The 23,674-nt window shown below is 37.6% G+C and overlaps 1 protein-coding gene across 3 annotated transcripts in view; it reads left to right on the top strand.

The window, feature by feature from the left end:
- Positions 1-23,674, top strand: part of LOC126271857 (zinc finger protein 239-like) — a 260,845-nt gene that overhangs the window by 7,515 nt on the left and 229,656 nt on the right. Inside the window, exon 1 of one of the 3 annotated variants that reach the window (XM_049974193.1) lies at positions 11,184-11,276. The exons of the other annotated variants lie outside the window; for them this stretch is intronic. The gene's annotated coding sequence lies outside the window, so the exon portion shown is untranslated. Of the gene's footprint in view, positions 1-11,183; positions 11,277-23,674 lie in introns of those variants that run through there. 3 annotated transcript variants of the gene reach the window in all.

The following is a 23,674-nucleotide window of genomic DNA, read 5'->3' on the forward strand; positions in this document are numbered from 1 at the left end:
CTAAGAATATACCCTACCAACAGATCACTTTTTCTAGTGAAGTTGTGCCACAAATTCCTCTTCTCTCCAATTCTATTCAATACCTCATCATTAGATATGTGATCTACCCATCTAATCTTCAGCATTCTTCTGTAGCACCACATTTCAGAAGCTTCTATTCTCTTCTTGTCCAAACTATTTATCGTCCATATTTCACTTTCATACATGGCTACACTCCATACAAATGTTTTCAGAAACGACCTCCTGACACTTGAATCTATACTTGATGTTAACAAATTTCTCTTCTTCAGAAACACTTTCCTTGCCATTGTCAGTCTACATTTTATATCCTCTCTACTTCGACCATCATCAGTTAATTTGCTCCCCAAATAGCAAACCTCATTTACTACTTTAAGTGTCTCATTTCCTAATCTAATTCCCACAGCATCACCCAATTTAATTCGACTACATTCCATTATCCTCGTTTTGCTTTTGTTGGTGTTCATATTATATCATCCTTTCAAAACACTGTCCATTCCATTTAGCTGCTCTTTCAGGTCCTTTGCTGTCTCTGACAGAATTACATTGTCATCAGTGAACCTCAAAGTTTTTATTTCTTCTCCATGGATTCTAATTCCTACTCCAAATTTTTCTGTTGTTTCCTTTACTGCTTGCTCAATTTACAGATTGAATAACATAGGGGAGAGGCTACAACCCTGTCTTATTCCCTTCCCAACCACTGCTTCCCTTTCATGTCCCTCGACTATTATAACTGCCATCTGGTTTCTGTACAAATTGTAAATAGCCTTTCGCTCCCTGTATTTTACCCCTGCCACCTTTACAATTTGAAAGAGAGTATTCCAGTCAACATTGTCAAAAGCTTTCTTACAATCTACAAATGCTAGGAACATAGGTTTGCCTTTCCTTAATCTTTCTTTTAAGGTAAGTCGTAAGGTCAGTATTGCCTCGTGTGTTCCAATATTTCTATGGAATCCAAACTGGTCTTCTGCGAGGTCGGCTTCTACCAGTTCTTCCATTCATCTGTAAAGAATTCGTGTTAGTATTTTGCACCTGTCACTTATTAAACTGATAGTTCGGTAATTTTCACATCTGTCCACACCTGCTTTCTTTGGGATTGGAATTATTATATTCTTCTTGAAGTCTGAGGGTATTTCACCTGTCTCATACATCTTGCTCACTAGTTAGTATAGTTTTGTTAGGCCTGGCTCTCCCAAGGTTGACAGTAGTTCTAATAGAATGTTGTCTACCCCCATGGCCTTGTTTCGACTCAGGTCTTTCAGTGCTCTGTCAAACTCTTCACGCAGTATCGTATCTCCTATTTCATCTTCATTTACATTCTCTTCCATTTCCATAACATTGTCCTTGTATAGATCCTCTATATACTCCTTGCACCTTTCTGCAGTATCTATCTTATCCCAAGTTATATGCGCCTGTAAATTCTTACATTTGTCCTCTAGCCATCCCTGCTTAATGAAGATTAAATTTGCTGGGTTTTCCTGTGTAAAGGAACGTTTGAAAATGGAGTTAAGCATTTCAGATTTTGCTTTGCTACCATCAATTTCAGTTCCTGTTTCTTTTGCTAGGAATTGGACACTAATGTTGGTGCCATTAACAACCTTTACATATGACAAATATTTCTTTGGGTTTTGTGAAAGATCAGTTGACAATATTCTCCTTCAGTAGTCACTGAAGGCGTCACACATTGTTCTCTTGAGAGCCAAACACATTCTGTGCAGCATCTCTGTATCTATAGTCCTGTGGTTTGTTTTACACATAATATGCAGTAGTCTATGTTTCTTTAGAAGTTCCTTTACAGTGACTATATACAATGGAGGTTTCCTCCCATTATGAACTGTTCTACTGGGGATATATATGTTCAGTGCATGGTCAACTATTGTTTTAAACTTGAGCCACAGTTCCTCTACATGCTCCTGCCTTGTGCTGAAAGTTTCATGTTCTCCATTGAGAGACAACGCTACTGATTTTTTATCTAGTTGTCTGTACATATATACCTTTCTTCTTGTTTTACTTGTCCTATGTAGTTGAGTAACCATTGTTGCCACAGCCGCGTTGTGGTCAGTGATACCATTTTCGGTGTGGACTATAGGTACCAAACTAAACTGGCGCACCCCATGGATAAAGTAGAGTACCAAATGGTAATTTGTTTTCAGCAGCAGTGGATATGTTGTAGTTGTGCCAGATAATCAAGTTACACTATTCAGTCATTTGGTTGGGCATGACAAAGCTGTAACATTTCTGCTGCTGCCGAAAACAAAGTATTCAACATTATCAATCGGCTTCACTGTTTTCTTTTGGCACGTCTATTGGTGTGCTGTGGTATAGGAATTTCAGTGTTTACCAAGATGCCAGTCACGTACATGAAAACAAAGAAAAAATTAATTAAGCAACTTATGTTTTTCGAGTTGATAATTAAAACTTTATGACTGACCTTTGTAGATTATGATAGGGATTTTTGCTGACCCTGGGGCCTTGTTTAATTTTGGTGATTTCACTTGTGTATTATTCTGCTGACACTGAAATCAATAAGACTCATCTTTGCAGTGATACAAGAGTTAAACTGGTGTGGTGTTGCTGTCACTGTAAACATGGGTTTGTTGTTATATCTCTATAACAGTAATTTGGCTGTCTACTCCACACTTGGATCTTCTGGACTTCTTTACCAAAGCTGTAATAATTACTTTAGATAAAAAAAATATTGTCTCTTTTGCACCACATTTTATAAAGTTTCCTCACCATTTATTTATTTACTTATTTATTATCTTTTTTTTTGCATTTAATCACCCACTGGTGACTTTTGCAAACGTCATAGCATTTTATACAATTTTTGTACAAACAGTAGATATTTTAATTTACAGCTTGTTGTTACAGAAATAATATATATTACAATCACTTCAGAATAGTACATCATATAGATAGGAGATTTAGGCCTGCATTTAAGAATAGCTACATTTTAATATCAGTATTCATTCAGTGAGTACAAACATTTGAGAGTTAAGAATGGTTTTAATTCCCTTTTGAATACATTACCTCTGTGGCATCTTATAGCATTTGGAAGTTTGTTAAACCATATCTGCCCGTTAATCCAAGGATTATGATCTGTTGTTTTTGGTTTAGTTCTGTTTCTGAAGAAGCAATTTTGTTGTCTTGTGTTATGGGTATGCACATCAGAGCACTTAGTTTTATTATTTTTATGGTCCACAAAGAATGTTTTTAATTTGTGCAGATACAAGGAATATTTATGTTGTACAAAGGTTTCCCTACATCAATCTCTGTATCCTAGTCGATGCATGGTCCTGATTGCTCTTTTCTGCAGTGTTAGGATTTTGTTCATTTGTCTATCAGCAGCACATCCCCATACCTCTGATCCATAATTAATATATACAAATATTGTCCCAAAATAAGGACTTTCTCATGTTTGTTCAGAGATTAATTTTGATAGCTTGCTAATGAAGTGCAGTGAACTACTGATTTTATTGCATACAAAATTGATAAGGTCTACTCATCTAGCTATATCCCCAAAAATTTACATTTGTCAGTGTCTACTTTTTTGATGCCACTTATGTTATCAATACAGGTTTGGTATGAATGACCAAGTTTAAATGATAATAGCTGGTATTTGCTAATATTGACTTTTAGACCTTGATCATGGAAGTAAGTAGTTATTTGACTTAAGCCATCAGTTGCAGCCAATGTCAAGTCATTAGTTTGTTAGGAAAAGAACAAAAGTGAGGTATCATCTTCATAACTTACTAATTGGGAGTACAGAGGTGCGTCTAAATCATTAATGTAGACCACAGAGCCCTGAGGTACACCTTGTGTTACTGTTTCACAGTTGGATTGGAAATGTTTGATCTGATCAATAATTTCATAACTCAGCTTTGTACACTGCTTACGGTTGGTTAGATAAGTGATCAGTGGTTGTGGCATTTATAGTGCAAGTTTCCTGTTTGCTTAGTAATAGCTCATGATTCACTAAGTCAAATGCTTTAGTAAGGTCTAGAAATATCCCTGCTGTCTGCCTTCCCTCATCCAGGGCATCATACACCTTGTGGAGAAATTCAGTAACTGCCATAATGGTACTATGATGCTTTCTGAATCCATGCTGTGTTTCTGCTAGTAAATTATTCTTTGTGAAATAGTCAATAAATTGTGTCAACAAAACAATTTCAATTATTTTAGCAAAAATTCATGTTAGTGATGTGGGCCTGAAGTTTGATAGCTCTTCTTTCGATCCTTTTTTATGCACAGGTTTAACTGTACTTTTCTTTAATAAACTCTGATACAACTGTTGATCATATGGGTAATTATTCCAACTAATTCCTTATTGCATTTTTTAAATTGTAATACTACTCAGTCCATCCCAGCCAAATGAGGTCTTATTCTTTAAGTTATTTATTAATTTTCCTATTTCCTCCACACTCACTTCCTTAAATTCAAAAGCAGTTTCCAGCCTAGGGTAAGGCTTTACCATCTGACTCAGATCTGTGTTATTAAATGGATTCACAGCTGAAGGTATAAAATATTCATTCGCAGATTTTATCTGTATCATTACTATGGTTTCCTTCATGTTGGATTCTGTCAATTTGAGCATCTAACTTAGGGGTGGCTTTGCAATATCTATTTATTATATTCCATGAAGTCTTCCATATATTAGTTAACTAAGCTATTTCCTTATCTAGAACCTGTTTTCTTAAATTTGAGAGCTGTTCCTGAAATTGTTCTTTAGCTTGATTGTACTTATCCTTAAATATTTGCTATTTAGTAGCACACTTAGATCCTCGATATTTTGCCTGAGTTTAATCGTGTAAGCTGGAAGAGTCAGTCTGGTGTTTTTTTAAATATTGGTTACGAGTTACTACTTTCTTATTTTCTTTCACTGGACAGCAAAAATGAATATATTGTAACATAATATCATAAAATTTGGCCTATTTGTATTCGGACCTTTTTTGCTGAAGAACTAGTTGCCATTCCTCAGATGCTAGTTTGCTTTTAAAAGCATTAATGTTTTTCTCTTTAAGCATTCTTTCACGTTCAATGACCCGAGTCCTTTCTTGGATGCTTATGTGTTCATAGTCTACAAATTGACATTTGTGGTCTGAGTAGTGGAAGTCCACAGTCCAGCATCTAATACTATATTTTACCTCTTTACTTAGTATTATGTAGTCTATTCTACTAGAAGTAGACTGAGTTACTCTTTTATCTGAGTTTACTGCATTCATAAGATTATAGGAGTTAAGGGTATCTCTTAGCTTGCTGTTATGGTTATTGCAAGATGTTGCCTCTACATTCAAGTCACCAAGTATTGTTACCTTGTTTGGGTCACAGTGCCCACTATTCTACTAAAAATATCTATGAAATGCCCTACCTCTGATTTATGATTTAACAAGTGATATGTTTCCTTCTATGTTAAATATGCTCAAAAGTTTATATAGTTTCCATTTAAACGTGTGTTGGTATAGCATTTCTTGGGAAGACTGCACGTCTCCATGGCTGGATGGCGATCCTTGGAATACATGTTGCTACGCCTGAGCTGGTATTTTCTCCCGCCACAACCACTGTCCCATGCTAAAGACCCACATCAACACTCAGTATACATGTACATTTGTAGGCAAGACCAAATATTGCAGTACCACCAATCGGCTTTACACTGTGACCTCGTTGAGATGGCAGACACCCCTTTTTCAAACTTGTATGTTATGGGGACCAGAACATCACCCATCACTCATTACTCAAGCAAACAAATGCAAATAAGATAGTTAATTGCAGAAATGAGATGAAATTAATACAAAAAACACAGGAATTAGAGGTTTTGTGCAAGGCAAACTAGACAATGATCCTATTGATGAAGACATACTAAACCAATGTTAAGCACAAAATCAAGCAAACTATATCCTCAGCAATAAACAAAACCCCAATTAAATAAAATATCGAAAAAACCTTATGTCAGAAATTTTACTTGAAATATATAGCTCCAAAAGCCCACCTACCAATCACAATCCAATGTAACTACCAAAAACTAACAATACAACACAAGGATTCATAAAAAAATTGCATCAATACCAGTTTTGATGTATAAGAACACAAAACTGTGCACATAAGCACACATACCATACATATTACAATTAAAATAAATGAAACCATCAGAAATTTTACTTGACATGTATAGCTCAAATGTAGTCCACAATACTAGACTTACACATAGCTCCAAAAACTTACCTACCAATCACGATGCAACTTAATTACTAAAAACTAACAACACAATGCAAAAATTCATAAAAAATTGCATCAACACCAATTTTGATATACAAGAACACAAAACTGTGCAAATAAGCACACGTGCCATAAGTACTACAGTAAAAAAATGAAACCATAAAAAGCATACTTTTGAACCAAATTCAGCCAACACCTGAATCTAGTTATAGCAAAAATGTCATCAACACAATTTCTTGAATGACCAGGCTAGCCTTCCCAAACAGGAATCACTCTGCATAGAACACTATACGTTGTCCTGGCAACAACATCACATATACAGGACCCTCATCCAAGTTGCTACAACTTTTGTTAATTTCATACTTTCTCCCCAAATGTAACACTTCACATACTCAACAATGCAACTGAATGACTGTAGGAATTAAATCACGGTCGACATGTTGTTCACCATTGTGGCATACAGGAATCTGCTTGTGGATTTTATCATTCTATTGGTAACTTACAAGAATAAAACACAAAGTTAAATCTCCAGTCAGAAACAACACACCACATTAATAATTCCAAACCCAAAAACAAATCTATTACCCATAAGTGCCAACTTCAAAATAACTCACTAACAAGCTGTCACAAACTCTTCTAATATTAATCTCACAGTCAGCACTCAAGGAGTCAAATAGTCACTAACATCACTCACAAATAATTCAGAAACATAACATCCCACACTAGAGAGTGCTACTGCGTACTTCAACATGCAATCAACAAACAAAATTTGTGCCACCATGGCATCACACAACACAGCACAGTTATGTCATGGTGAAACTGCAAAGTTCAGTTGACCCCATTTATATTGGACATATTATTTTATGATATTATTTTCTTACTATATAAATTATTTTTCTTGCAAGTATCATTCAGTGGTAGCGAGACATAGGGATGTGCCTCACTCTCCCAGTGAGATATGTGTCACTACACTGGTGTTGTTTGCCCTCTTGTAACCTCCTTTGTAAAGGAAGAACTGAAAACAAATTTCCGCATTTCAGGCTTTGCTTTTCTACTGTCAATTTTAGTTCTTGTGGCATCTACAAGTGTCTTGACACTAACTGAGAGCCTTTACTTTCGAGTGGAAATTCTTTGGGCATTATGAGAGGTCTGTGGGTAAGATACTGCTACTACACCTCTTATGCACAAGTCATTGTGGTGACTGTTTACCTTGGAGAGCCTCTCCCATCATGAAGTGCTGTACTAGATACTTACCTGTTCTGTGCTTCTAAAGTTGAACCACAGTTCCTATTCATACTCCTGCCCAGAGATAAATGTTTTGAGATCCTACTTTACATATGACACTGCTGCCTTTTTATCTATTTCACCAAATGTTTTTATTTTTATTTTAGGTCTAATATATTTCTGAAGGGAGTGGACTGCCAAATTAAATATCCAAGTAGTTTTCAGAGAATTCGTGTTGGTTTGCAATGCCTCTTATCAGTCTCAGCACTAACAAAACTGTAATTATCCCAACTGACCGTTGGGTGATTAAAGCCTGCTTCAGTGATGACAGGACAATTGGGTGATATACATGTGAGCTGAGGTTCTACCTAAAGATTTCTGTTACATCTGGGATGAATTTGGTTGTTGACAGAAGTACCCAATTATAACTTTATGTCCATATTTATTGCTGAATCTTACCTAAACAATCTCACATACCCTTTCAGTTTCTAATACAACAGATTTGAGTTTGTTGTCTACTGCAGTGAATACACCACCTCAATTTTTTTGTCAGTTCATCTTTTCAATGCAAACTTAGAATTTTCTCAAAAATCTCACTGCTTTCAACTGCAGGTTTTAACCAGCCTTCTGTTTACAGTCTATGGCAACTGTAGCTACACTACACACACACACACACACAGAGAGAGAGAGAGAGAGAGAGAGAGAGAGAGAGAGAGAGAGAGAGAGAGAGAGAGAGAGTGTGTGTGTGTGTCTGTGTCTGTCTGTCTATTTCGAACAGTCTTTTTGTTGTGCCCCCTGTGACTCAGCATCTCCATCTCCGCTATATGGTGAGTAGCAACTTTCCTTTTCATAACATTGTAATAATTATTAGAATGTCTTCCCGTTCCGTCCGCATATGTAGTGTAGGAAGAATGATTGTTCGAATGCCTTTATGCATGCTGTACTCACTCTAATCTTGTCCTCGTGGTCCCTATATGACTGATGTGTAGGGGGTTGTTGTGTATTTGTATAGTAATCATTTAAAACCGGTTCTTGAAACTTTGTTAATAGACTTTCTCAGGATACTTTACACCTACCTTCAAGAGCCTTCCAGTTCAATTCCTTCTCTGTAACATTCCCCAACAAATCTCTGAGTGTTTGTGCTGCCTTTCTATGTATATGGTCAACATCCCCTGTTAGTTACCAACAAGGTGGTGCAGTGGTTAGCTCACTGGACTCACGTTTGGGAGGATGGTGGTTCAGTCACGGGTCTCGTCTGGCCATCCTGATTTAGGTTTTCTGTGATTTCCCCAAATCACTTCAGGCAACTGTCAGAATGGTTCCTTTGACAAGGCATGGCTTATTTCCTTCACAATCCTTCCTTAATCTGATGAGACCGATGACCACGCCGTTTGGTCTCTTCCGCCAAATCAACCACCCTCATTTGGTAGTATGGGTTCCACACACTCGAGCAATATTCTAGAATCGGTTGCACAAATGATTTGTAAGCAATTTCCATTTCAGACTGATTGCATTCCCCCCGGATTCTACCAATAAACCAAAGTATACAACCTGCCTTACCCATGACTGAATCTATTTGATCGTATCATTTCACATCTCTACAAAGTGTTACACCCAGGTATTTGTGTGTGTTGACTGATTCCATCAGTGATTCAGTGATATTATACTCACTTTTTTATGATATTACATTTTTTTGTTTTGTGAAGTGCATAATTTTAAATTTCTGAACATTTAAACCAAGTTGCTAACATTTGCACCACTTTGAAATCTTATCAACATCTGACTGAATGTTTATGCAGTCTCATTCAGATAACTTTTCATTATAGATATCTGCAAAAAGTTTGAGATTACTATTAATATTATCTGCAAGGTCATTAATAGACAACATGAGCAGCAAGTGTCCCAGCACACTTCTGATGATGATTCTTCATCCAAGATGACATCCTAAGTCCTCCCTTTCAAAAGTCCTCAATCCATTTACAAATTTCACTTGATACCCCATATGTTCATACTTTTGACAATAATCATAGGTGTGGCACCGCGCCAAATGCTTTTCAGAAATCAAGAAATACTCCATCTGACTGCCCATATCCAAAGCTTTCAGTATGACACATGAGAAAAGTGTTCCAAATGATGGATGTTTTCAGAACCCATGCTGCTTGGCATGGAGGATGTTTCAAGATACCTCATTACATTTGAGCTCAGAATATGTTCTAGGAGTCTACAACAAATCACTGTCAAGGATATTGGATGGTAGTTTTGTGGATCACTTGTACTATCCTTCTTGGAGAAAGATTTGATTGCGTTGTTTTCCAAGAACTGGGCATGGTTTTTTGTTTGTGATGATGATGATGATGACGATGATATTTGGTTTGTGGGGTACTCAACTGCATGGTTATCAGCTTGTGTACTAATTCCCATCCTTTTTATGGTCCAGTCTTGCCACTTTCCCAGATGATGCTGAAATGATGAGGGTAACACAAACACTGAGCCCCTGGGCACAGAAAATGCTTGACCCAGCTGGGAATCAAACCCAGGACCCCTGATCCAGAGGCAGCAATGCTAGCCACTAGACCATGAACTGCGGGATTTTTGTTTGAGGGATCTATAACAGATTGTAGCGAGAAGACGAGCTAACTCAGCTGCAGATTCAGTTTAGACTCCGATAGGTATTCCGCTGGGCCCTGGAGCTCAATAAAGTCTAATCAAGGCAGTTACGGTGGAGCTTATCTACTGCTCATATGGTGGCAACACATCAGTCTCAAGTAGCCAGTGGGACGATACAGTGTGATTCAAAAAGAATACCATAACTTTGGGAATTTAAAACTCTGCAACGACAAAAGGCAGAGCTAAGCACTATCTGTCGGCGAATTAAGGGAGCTATAAAGTTTCATTTAGTTGTACATTTGTTCGCTTGAGGCGCTGTTGACTATGCGTCAGCTTCAGTTGATGCTAAGATGGCTACCGCCAACAGAAAGCTTTTTGTGTTATTGAGTACGGCAGAAGTGAATCGACGACAGTTGTTCAGCGTGCATTTCGAACGAAGTATGGTGTTAAACCTCCTGATAGCTGGTGTATTAAACGTAGGTATAAATAGTTCACAGAGAATGGGTGTTTGTGCAAAGGGAAAAGTTCTGGACAGCCGAGAACGAGTGATGAAAATGTAGCACGCATCCAGCAAGCATTTGTTCACAGCCCAGGAAAATTTCAGCAGGATGGAGCGCCACCACATTGGCACTTATCTGTCTGTAACTACCTGAACGTCAACTACCCGAGACGATGGATCGGCCGCCAGACAGCCTGTGACAGAGCACTTCATCACTGGCCTCCAAGAAGCCCTGATCTTACCCCCTGCGATTTTTTCTTATGGGGTATGTTAAGGATATGGTGTTTCGACCACCTCTCCCAGCCACCATTGATGATTTGAAACGAGAAATAACAGCAGCTATCCAAACTGAGTGTGGAACGAGTTGGAGTATCGGGTTGATATTGCTCGAGTGTCTGGAGGGGGCCATATTGAACATCTCTGAACTTGTTTTTGAGTGAAAAAAACCTTTTTAAATACTCTTTGTAATGATGTATAACAGAAGGTTATATTATGTTTCTTTCATTAAATACACATTTTTAAAGTTGTGGTATTATTTTTGAATCACCCTGTACTTTCAAATAACCAATGAGAAGCAAGAACATAGGCAATGTGTTTACAGTGCCAAAATTGAAACAATTGATTTTGCTGTTTTTCAATGCATTATGGGCCAAAAGCTTTATTTGTGACTTTCTTTTTGTTGTGCCTATCTGGGACTCAACAACTCCACTATAAGGTGAGTAGCAACTTCCCTTTTCATAATATTGTTACATTCCATCCTGGATTTTCTATTTTTTTTTCTTTTTTTCTTTTTTTTTTTACATCATGAGTAGCGGAACTGTTCTTGCATTGCATTTATGATCTTGTTTTCAATTTCTCTTCCTAATGTATTCAAAACATGTCATCTGTTTGCTGCTCTCGGATTGACTGTGAAGTACAAACACCCAACACACTTTCTTTTGTTCCCATTATACCTTGTGGCTGATAACATTCCTGCGTGAAACACAGAAGTACACCACTGGACCTATTCTTGACATTTACCCCTGGAGCTTTGTTCAATTGTAACAGTTTCACCTGTTTCTCAACACCATCGACACTAATACTTATTTCACTCATCTTTTCAGTGGTGTGAGGATTAAACTGGGGCAATTATCCTCGTTTCTTTTGTGAAGGAACATTTGAAAACAGAGTTAAGCATTTCCGTTTTGCTTTCCTATCCTCAATTTCAGTTTCTGTCCATTCACTAGGGGTTGGATGCTAACTCTGGTGCCTCTAAAAGCCATTACATACAGCAAAATATTTCTTTGCGTTTTGTGAAAGAGCATTTGATAATATTCTTGAGGGTATTTTTGTTCTGTCATTGCAACTACAAAAATGTGTGATTTTTTTCACCAGATGCATTTTGCTTTATTGAGGTAAAGCATCATCAGTTGTCTGCAGTTAACTTATTTACGATTTGATTTGCTTTTAGATCGAAAAACAGTTCATTTAGAATAGGTTGGTTTGTACTTACGGTGATTTTTCGGCTGATTTCTCGCCTACATTGGGAAATGCCCTCTGCTAGCACATTGTTATTTTTCTGTATTAGACACTTATAAATTTGATCTAATTTTTAGATGTTCTGTAGCACTATGCATTTCTTATGTTTTTCACTACACACTTTTATGCACACCACTGTATTCTGTCTGTTTTTGTACTTCAAGTATGTATTATTGTTTGTGTTTTATCTGAGCAGTCGAGAATCAAATTTAAATAACCTAGCTGATTCTTTATTAATTTCTGGATTTGTTATGTTACAAGGATTACATATTTCTTTTAATAACTGAAGCATTTCACACCAAATAAAATTGTTATGTTTTACATTAAAAAAGTTAAAAAAAGGAAAATGCTTATTTATCCCATAAAGCTAAAAAAAAAAAAGAAAAGGAAAACGCTTATTCATCCCATAAAGCTACTGGAATCTTTGGGCCCCAAATATTTGCTCTCTAACAAACATACTGAATAACTTCAACAATTGTGGATGTGCAGAAAATGCTGCTACTGAGTCAAAGCAAAGCTCTGTGTTTTGACCCTAATGGGCCAATCAGAAATGACTGACCACCATGTCACACTGTGCCAGTGGCATAATTGGATGCAGTAGGGTAGACATAGGGTCAGCAAATGGCTCTCTCATTTGCTCTCTAACAAACATACTGAATAACTTCAACAATTGTGGATGTGCAGAAAATGCTGCTACTGAGTCAAAGCAAAGCTCTGTGTTTTGACCCTAATGGGCCAATCAGAAATGACTGACCACCATGTCACACTGTGCCAGTGGCATAATTGGATGCAGTAGGGTAGACATAGGGTCAGCAAATGGCTCTCTCAATTCTTGTCGGCTGTCTTGACCTCGGGGCCACTACTTCTCATGCAAGTAGTTCCTCAGTTGGCCTCACAAGGCTGAGTGAACCCCTCACCAATCCTACGAACAAGGAAATATCCCTGGTAGTACCAGGTATTGAATCTGGGTCTTACATACAGCAGCTACGTATCACAGACCACTAAGCTACATGGGGAGGTATAACACTTTGTAATAGGGGAAACGAAACAGAGTATGATATGATATATGCACAGAAGTCACTACCATGCTGCAGCAGTTGACTGTGTAATAGCTATGTTTATGACATGATAGTAAACTTTCAATATCGAGTGGAAATAGGAGGAAGTAATACACTGATTATGTAAGTACCTATACTGCTGTTATGGAAATTATTTTTCAAACCAGGTATTGCTACCAAAGAGTGCAAGACTGTAGCTTACAGCTATAGATTTACCATGAAATATTTATTTTATTTTATGCATCCAGGTCCATAAGGCCAAATTCAGGAGCAAATCTTCAAGGTCATGAGCATGTCAGTACATGAAATTAAAACACAAAAGTAATAACAGATAAAATAAAATGTTAATGAATAAAAAAAAGACAATCCGTAAGTTTATGTAAACACAATCAACAATATAACTCAGCAATCAGCTTAATTTTTCAAGGCATGACCCATGACGAAACTCTTCAGCTTCAATTTGAAAGCACTTGGATTACTGCTAAGACTTTTGTATTCCTGTGGTAGCTTATTGAAAATGGATGCAGCCACGCACTGTACACTTTTCTGCTCAAGAATCAAGGAAATGTCATGCAAATGCAGATTGTATTTCTGCCCAGTATTATCTGAGTGAAAGCTGCTAATTCTTGAGAATAAGCTGATATTGTCAAGAAGAAACATCAGTAAAGAATATGTATAATGAGAGACCACTGTCAGAATAGGCAGACTAATGAACATGGGTGAACTTATACCACTTATTGCCTGAACTGCCCATTTCTGGACCAAAAATATCCTTTGAGAATGGAAAGAGTTAACCATATGTCACAAGCGAGTGAAAAGAAGCAAAGTAGCCAACTTTTCGTGTTGAACTATCACTTACTTCAGATACCATTCAAATAGTAAAAATGCAGCATGAAGTCTTTGAATAAGATCCTGAATGTGGGCTTTCGACAACAGTTTACTATCTATCTGAACACCAAGAAATTTGAATTGTTCAGTTTCACTAATCAAATGCCCAGCCTTTGAAATTGAAATAGAAATGTCACGTTTTGTTGAATTGTGTGTTAGATAATGTAAAAACTGAGTCTTTATTTTCTACAAGCCATGAGCTTAATGTCATGAACTACATTATTTGAAACAATGCTGATGTTGCACACAACATCCTTTACTATGAAGCTAGTGTCATCAACAAGCAAAAATATTTTAGAAACATCTGTAATACTGAAGGGCATGTCATTTATATAAATAAGGAACAGGAGCACAGCCGGCAATGATCCCTGGGGCACCCTCCTTTTGACTGTGCACTCCACTCACACCCCTACATCATAGCCATTCTCAACACTGTGGATAATAACCTTTTGCTGTCTGTTGTTAAAGTAAGAGGTGAACCAACTGTGAGTTATTCCCTGTATTCCAAATGATCCAACTTTTGGAGCAATATTTGGTGATTAATGCAATCAAACACCTTAGTTAAATAAAAAAAGAAGCCTGTTGTTTGAAACCTTTTGTTTAATCCCTCCAGTACCTAACAGAGAAAAGAGAATAATGCGTTTTCAGTTATTAAACCACTTCTGAAACCACACTGTACATTTGATTGTAAATTATATGAAAGAAAATGATCAATTATCCTTACATACATAGCCGTTTCAATAACTTTAGTAAACACTGATAGTGTAGAAATTGCTCTACAATGGTCTACATTATCACTTTCTCCCTTTTTATAAAGTGGCTTTGCTGCTGGGTACTTTAATTGTTCAGGAAACTGACCATTCTTAAAGGAAAAATTACAAATATTGCTAAATACAGGGCTGACATGTGCAGCATAGTACTTTAATATTGTGCTAGGTACTCCACCATAGCCATGAGAGTCCTTTGCCGTTAGTGATTTGATTATTGACTCAGCAGACAGCAAAAGGTCATTATTCACAATGTTGAGAATGGCTGTCATGTGGGGTCTGAGTGGGGCACAGTCAAGTGGGGCTTGTAGAAAATAAACTATTGCTAAATCACAGTAAGACTCAGTTTTTGCAGTTTCTAACAAACAATTCAACAAAACCTGATGTTTTAATTTCACAGAATGGGCATATGATTAGTGAAACTGAACAGTTCAAATTTCTACGTGTTTAGATATATAGTAAACTGTCGTGGAAAGCCCACATTCAGGATCTTGTTCAAAGACTTAATGCTGCTTCATTCGCTTATGTTGTATGGTATTATATTTTGGGGCAACTCTTCGCATTCTAAAAGGATATTTTTGTCTCAGAAATGGGTGGTTCGGACAATAAATGGTGTAAGATCACGAACCTCTTCTTGCCCCTGTTCACAAGTTCACAAGTCTGGGTATTTTGACATTGGCCTCTTATACACACACTAAAAACAAAGATTCCGGACTTACCAAGCGGGAAAGCGCCGGCAGACAGGCACAACGATCAAAACACTCACACAGAATTTGAGCTTTCACAACCGGTGGCTGCTTTGTCAGGAAAGAGGAAAGGAAAAGGGAAGATGAAAGGATGTGGGTTTTAAGGGAGAGGGTAAGGAGTCATTCCAATCCCGGGAGCGGAAAGACTTACCTTAGGGGGAAAAAAGGATAGGTATATACTCGCACGCGCGCATATATATATATATATATATATATATATATATATATATATATATGTGTGTGTGTGTGTGTGTACACCTGTCCTTTTTTTTCCCCTAAGGGAAGTCTTTCCGCTCCCGAGATTGGAATGACTCCTTACCCTCTCCCTTAAAACCCACATCCTTTCGTCTTTCCCTCTCCTTCCTGAAGAAGCAACCATCGGTTGCGAAAGCTAGTAATTCTGTGTGTGTGTTTGTGTGTTTTGTTCATTGTTCCTGTCTGCCGGCGCTTTCCCGCTTGGTAAGTCTTGGAATCTTTGTTTTTAATATATTTTTCCCATGTGGAAGTTTCTTTCTGTTTTATTTACATCATCATTAATTTGAACCCAACAATTACGTTTGTTATTGTCTCTGTTGCATTTCGAAATCTTCTCTATCATCTTACTTTCTCTTTTCGTTTGTACAAGTAGTTTCACTTTGTATTCATCTTCCCTTTTTCCGTAATCTACCATACATTTTATCCTGCCTAATTATACTCAATAATACGTAATTTACTTCCAAACCATAACCTAAAAATTTTCAACGCTTTCAACATAACCGCTGCTATAAAATCCACTGTTCCAAGTTTACAAACATTTCGTGTAAACTCGTGAATACTATTTCACAGCTTCAGTTCCTTTCACCCATTAAACAACCATATCAGTTATCTCCAACAACTTTCATTTTATTTCCATTCCCGTTTTTCCCACATAACCGATCATTTTTTAGCAGCTTCCCACAGGTTTACACATTATTATTTCTTCATCAAACAATTGTTAGCCTCATTCTCATAACCTGCCAGTACACAACCAGTCCTTTGAATACATTTACACACATATTTTTCGAGATTTTATTCGAAAATTTTTTTCGAATTTTATTTTTTCGGAAATTATTTTTTCGAAACTTTTTTTTCTTTCGAAACTTTTTTCGAAAAATTTATTTCGAAATTTTCTTGAATTTCCCCACCCTTTAACGTGATCTGGAGACAACATAACTACCTAACCTTTGCACCCATTGTTGTTCACCAACCTAAGTTCAGCACAGGACCAACATAGCTCATCTCAAACCAGCACTTTTTCGACTTTTTTCACACCTTTATCTCTCCCTATATAAATTTCTACTTACTTTCACTTTAACCTCATATTACCCTTTCCACCTTCTAATACCATGTCAACCTCACAACATCCCTACAATGGGTATGTGCGGATGGATATGTGTGTGTGTGTGTGTGTGTGTGTGTGTGTGTGTGTGTGTGTGCGCGCGCGTGCATGTGCGTGTGCGAGTGTACACCTGTCCTTTTTTTCCCCCCTAAGGGAAGTCTTTCCGCTCGCGGGATTGGAATGACTCCTTACCCTCTCCCTTAAAACCCACATCCTTTCGTCTTTCCCTCTCCTTCCTGAAGAAGCAACCATCGGTTGCGAAAGCTAGTAATTCTGTGTGTGTGTGTGTTTGTGTGTTTTGTTCATTGTGCCTGTCTGCCGGCGCTTACCCGCTTGGTAACCAAGCTGGAAAGCGCCGGAAGACAGGCACAATAAAATAACACACAAACACACACACACACAAAATTACGAGCTTTCGCAACCGGCGGCTGCTTCATCAGGAAAGAGGGAAGGAAAGGGAAAGACGAAAGGATGTGAGTTTTAAGGGAGAGGGTAAGGAGTCATTCCAATCCCGGGAGCGGAAAGACTTACCTTAGGGGGAAAAAAGGATAGGTATATACTCGCGCGCGCACACACACACACACACACACACACACACACACACACACACACACACCCCTAATAAATCTCCCCCTTGTCAGTATCATAGAGGAGTATTTCAGACATCAATTTCAGAAACACATTTCCAAGAGAGGTGTATGAATCACTGTGGGAACTAAGTTTTTATTTAATTCACCAATAATTCTCAGAAAGTGATTGTTAAACACTGTGCATATATGTGACTTATCAATAACAGAAATACTTTTACTATGAACTGACTTTATATCATTGACCTTGTGCTGCTAACTGGACACTTTCTTCACAATTGTCCATATGGTTTTAATTTATCCTGTGAATGAGCTATTCTGTTTGCGTACCACATACTTGTTTTCTTCCTAATAACATTTTTAGCACCCTACAATACTGTTTGTAATGAGCTACTTTAGCTCGATTGGACTACTTCTAACATTTTGATATAATTTCCACTTTGTTTTACATGATATCCTTATTCCACTAATCAACCACCCAGGCTGCCTTTTACTGCTAGTACCCTGTTTAGAACATTCTTATGAAAAGCAACTTTCAAAGAGCATGAGAAATGTGTTAAGGAAAGAATTATATTTGTCATCTATGTTATCAGCCCTATAAGCATCCTGCCACTCTTGTTTCATAACAAGTCTTAAAATACTCTCTGTTGTCACTGTATTAGCTTTCTTACATAGTTTGTAATATATATAACATTTGTTTGAGTACAAAAACCTTTTATGTGAAGATTTGTGCATCATGGTCTGAAAAGCCATTCACCCTTTTACTAACCGAATACCGTTCTAGTAATGAAGAAAGAATAAAAAATATTGTCAGTGGCTTTGCTTCTGTTCCCCTGCACCCAGACTGGAAAAACACAGTCTGCATCATATTCTATGAATATATGTGATGTTATGCACAATACTGGTAAGCTCTTGAAAATTCTCAAATATATATATATTTATTAATGTAGATATAGTGAAATAAGGGGGCATTCAACATTTGAAATTACACATTATGTTATGACTTATGACAAGTTTTACTGCAAATAGTGAAAGATAATTTGAAATAAGCCAAACAACAAATTTAATTTGTATTTAAAATGTTCGAATTCAGATTATCAAAGCATATGTATCTGACACACCTGATCTCACTGATCTCACTCTTGTGAAAATGAAAAACTGGGAGTCAGCATTTGTATGTAAATAAATGAGCAAAATGCATAGATAGTACACTTACCTGATTCTTCTCTTCTTCCCACAACCTCCGGGTACACCTACCATTACCATCCAGTGGAACTCTAATGGTTATTTTCACCACCTGTTGGGACCCTACCACCATATCATCCTGAAATATCTACTGCCCTTTAAGAAACTCAGTTCAAATATGTGTCCCTATGCTTATGCTAGTAATCACCATCCCCATTTAAAATAAAATAGAGTTGGTCCTGAAAGGGCTTCAGATGGTGTCTGTGTATTGGTACTTACAGCTATTTTCAGTGATCAAGTACTGCTCTGTATACCATTAGAGGCTGCGACTTGATTTTATTAATGTAATGTCTATCTCCCTCCAGAAAGGGAGCAGACATACCAAGCTATAGGTAACCTGACCCATCGACTGTCTCCACCTTTCCTCTTCCTCAGGGCCTTCAATGTCAACAACCCTTTTCATGGCAGTATTAAAATATCTAACCAAAGCAATGTAATAGAACAAGTAATTACAGATCTTAAACTATGTTTATTGAACAGTGGTGTTCCAACTCATGTAGCACATGCAAAGAGCTCAGCCATCGATGACTCGTTCAGTACCTCCAGATTCCTCTCCTCTGTTCAACGGAGGATCCATGACAATTTTTGTGCAAGTGATTCTTCTCAATTGTCACGTCCAGTACAGTCCATTACCTGACTGAGCACCCACCACAGTAGACCTGAAGAAAGCAGATTGTTGTGCTTTCATGTTTCAAGATACAAATACTGCATAACTAACAGTGGCAGAATTAGCGATTCCCCTTTCCGTTGTAACACTTCATTAGAAACCAGTCCCTTGGTGGCCACAGTAGTGGTCATTCTAACAATATATGTATCAACTGTAAGTGGAAAGCTTTAATTTCCTTTTAAAGACTCCATGTTTGGGCACAGTACCTCATAACACACCAGGAGGAGGACTGTTGGGAAAGATATGTTACTACCAAGCCACCCACGGCACTACTTCACGAGAATGGGCCAAGCTAATGCTGCCAGCTAACAACCAATATTCATAACACTCCATTCAGTGAAAGGGGCTGAAATTGAGGTGGGGGGGGGGGGGGGGGGGGGCAAAATGGAAGCAAAATTGGTACCTTACCACAAATCTTCAGAAATGTAAAGTTATCTAGCTCACAAAAGGAAAGCACATAGTGTCCTATGACTGCAGTATCAGTGAGTAGCAGTATGAATCAATCAACTCATACAAATATGTGGGAGTGACTGTTTGTAGGGATATGAAATGGATTGATCCCGAAGACTAAGTTGTAGGAAAAGCAAGTGGCAGTCTTTGGTTCATTGGTAGAATGTTTAGGAAGATGCAATCAGCCCGCAAAGAAGATTGCTTACAAAACACTCATGCAATCCGTCCTAGAATGCTGCTCAAGTGTGTGGGACATGTACCAAACAGGACTAACAGGGGATATTAAATGTATACAAAGAAGGACAGCATGAATGTTCACAGATTTGTTTGGCCATAGAGAGAGTGTCACTGTGATGCTGAAGAAACTGAACTAGCAGATACTTGAAGACAGATCTAAATCATTCTGAGAAATCCCACTTACAGTGTTTCTAGAACCAGCTTCAAGTGAAATCTAAGAATAACCTACAGCAACATATGTATCACTCCTGTAGTGATTGCAAGGACAAGATTACACTAATTACGGCAAGCACAAAGGCATTTAGCCAATCATTCTTACTGTGTTCCATACATGAGTTGAACGGGAAGAGGCCCAAATAACTGGTAGAATGGTAAGTACTTTCTGCCAAGCAGTTCACAGTGGCTTTCAGAATATGGATGTACATGTAAATGTGAATGTAGGTATTGATAACACTTGGTAGAAATAAATGGAAACTGGCCGTACAGGGAGATTGCAATAAAGATTTCATCTGAAATAGTTCTGTTAAAGGGCAGTTAGAATTACTGATGTCCATCTTTTGTCCGATTCCCACAGTATCACTCCCAACAAGAACACTCTAGCAGTACTCAAGTTGCACAAGTGTTCCGTGTGTGGCCTCCTTTGTAGATGAGCCACACAGTCCTAGAATCCTTCCAATAAACCAAATTGACCTTTCACCTTCCCTACTACTGACATTATGTGCTTGTTCCATTTCATATTAATTTGCAATGTTATGCCTAGACATTTAATTGCCGTGACTATGTCATGCATCACATCACTAATACTATAGTTGAACATTACACGATTGTTTTTGCTACTCATGTGGATTAACTTACATTTTTTTCTGCTTGCAAGCTGCCATCTGTCACTCTAAGGAGAAATTATGTGTAAGTTATCATGTATCCTCCTATAGTCACTCAGTGATGACACTTTCCATACACTACAACATCATGAGCGAACAGTTGCTGATTTCTGTTCACCCTATCCATCAAATCACTTATCTATACAAAGAACAAGAGCGATCTTATCACACATCCCTGTCTCTAATGAACACTCGCCATACAGGACAACCTACTGGGTTCTGTTACTTAAAGAGTCTTTGAACCACTCAAATGCCTGAGAACCTATTCAGATTGCTTAAACCTTTGTCAACAGTTTGCAGTGGGGCACTGTGTCAAATGCTTTCCAGAAATGTAGGAGCGTGGACTCTGCCTGTTACTTTTCATCCACAGTTCGTGAAAAGGGCAGGCTGAATTTCACGTGAACTATGCTTTCTAGATCAGTGCTGATATGTGGACAGAAGTTTTCTTACACCAAGGAGATTTATTATATTCTAACTTAGAAAAAGCTCAAGAAAATATGCTCAGAAAATAATTCTGAACTACTTTACAAGACTGTCCACGTCATCTGCGATGAAACCATAGATACCACAGTCTATACTCAGTAAGTTAAAGCCACTTCAAACTATTGTTGCATGATTGGTGTACTTACGTACTGCTGATCATAATGTGAGTGCCCATTCTGTTATCCTTTTTGTAAACGGAAATCACATATGCTTTTGTTCAGTTGCAGGGACTCTGTGCTGGGTGAGAGACTTACGATAAGTGAAAGCTAAGGGGCCAACACCACAGAGTACTTGCTGTAAAACAGAAATGGGATTCCATCTGGACCTGGAGCCTTATTTGTTTTCAACTCTTCAGTTACTTCTCAATGCTACAGATGTCTTCTTCTGTGTTTTCCATATGGGAATCTGTGCGATGGTCATCCTGCATCCTGCATGAATAATTTTTTAAAAGAAAAATTTAAAACTTCAGTTATCATTTTCCTGTATTATATTTTCCACACCAGACTGGTTGATGAGTGACAGGATAGAAGCCATTGACCTGTTTAGCGATTTTATGTAGGGCCAGAATTTTCTTGAATTCTCAGCAAGATCTTATGATGGTGGAAGTTGTTGTATGTTTTGCTCATCGACTTTTTATAAACACATTAATTTATACTAATTTTACCTGTCGACATCCCTGCATTGTTTTTTTGAACTGAGAGTGTAACAATCTGTTTCTTCAGCATTTCCCAAATTTTGTTATGAAACCATGGTGGGTTTTTTCTTACTCAGAACATACTTTTTCAGAGGGCAACTTACGATCAGTTTTGATGTCCATTCATTGTCTAAATATGATGTTTAACAACTCCTAATCTTCACTTTCCAGTATACAAACTCTCCTAGTCTTTGTGATGGCTTTATTAACTTACGTGCTGATTGTCACTATGACACTATGACATCTTGATCACTAATCCCTGTTGCTACTGACACTGACGATAAGGTCAGGCCTGTTTGTAGCTACAAGGTTTAAAATATTTCTATCGTGTCTGGGTTGTCAAACTAGCTGCTCAAGACTGTTTTCGGAAAATAATTCTGAACTACTTTACAACTGTCCATGTTATCTGCGATGGAACCATAGATACCACAGTCTATAATCAGTAAGTTAAAGCCACCTCAAACTATTAATGCATGATTGGTGTACTTCTGTACTGCTGATCGTAGACTTTCTTTGAATGTTGCTACAACTGTTACACTGGAATCTGTTGGCCTGTAAAAACATTCTATGATTAACTTGATAGGTTGCTTACTCATTACCGGATAACTAAGCAGTCAGTCTCAATTTTGACGTCAGTACACATAATATCTTTGTTGATTGCAACAAACACTCTCCCTCCAATTGTGTCTTACCTTTCTTTTGAATATACATTCCATCCTCATTAAATATTTTGGAACTTTATTCTTCAGTGTTTATTCAACCCTCAATTGTGAGCATAATTTGAGTGTGACAGCTTTCTTTGAGCACAGTAAATTCAGGGACTTTGTCACTTTATCAATCTACAGTTGAAGTTTTGACATTTGAAGTGTATTTACTTTGGCATGATCTACTTTTTCTCTCTGTGAACTGACTGCCGAGCATTCAGCTGAGAACCTTAAACTATCACCTAGCCATAAAAAAATGCACACTTCACAGGTGCAGTGTTACCCTACTAGCTGCTTGCTATGTGTAGTGCACTGCTGAACTATCAAGAGGAATCCTACAATTCTGTATCCCATAACACAAGTCCAGAAATCTGTAGCCAAGATCATCACAGGACCGAGGGAACCCCTTGTTGGGACCCTCTACTTGGCTCTTACCAAAGGTCCCTGATCATTTCTGGGTATGATACCACAAATTAAAAACTACCAGTAAACCATCTACATCTACTGCAGATCCTTCAGTTAAGTTCATACAATACAAAAACTGAAGAAGCAGCTCAAAAACTGTGTTCCAAAAAGCTGATCCACAAATCTAACCTTACGTGCATCTTTTGTTATGTGTTTGACAAATTTACTGTTTCACGCATTCCACTCCTTGAAATGGCCTGTTCCAGATATTGTTGTAATGTTCTCAAAATGAGGTAAAAATGGGACAAGTTAGAAATTGAATCTCCAGGAAGTAATCTATCAGATATATTGACATTTGAAAGTGGTTATATTTCTGCCTATGGGCATAAGGAATAAATATTTCAGTATCACAATAGACAGAAGAAT

The sequence above is a fragment of the Schistocerca gregaria genome, chromosome 5 (genome assembly GCF_023897955.1).
Source record: "Schistocerca gregaria isolate iqSchGreg1 chromosome 5, iqSchGreg1.2, whole genome shotgun sequence".
NCBI lineage: Eukaryota > Metazoa > Arthropoda > Insecta > Orthoptera > Acrididae > Schistocerca > Schistocerca gregaria.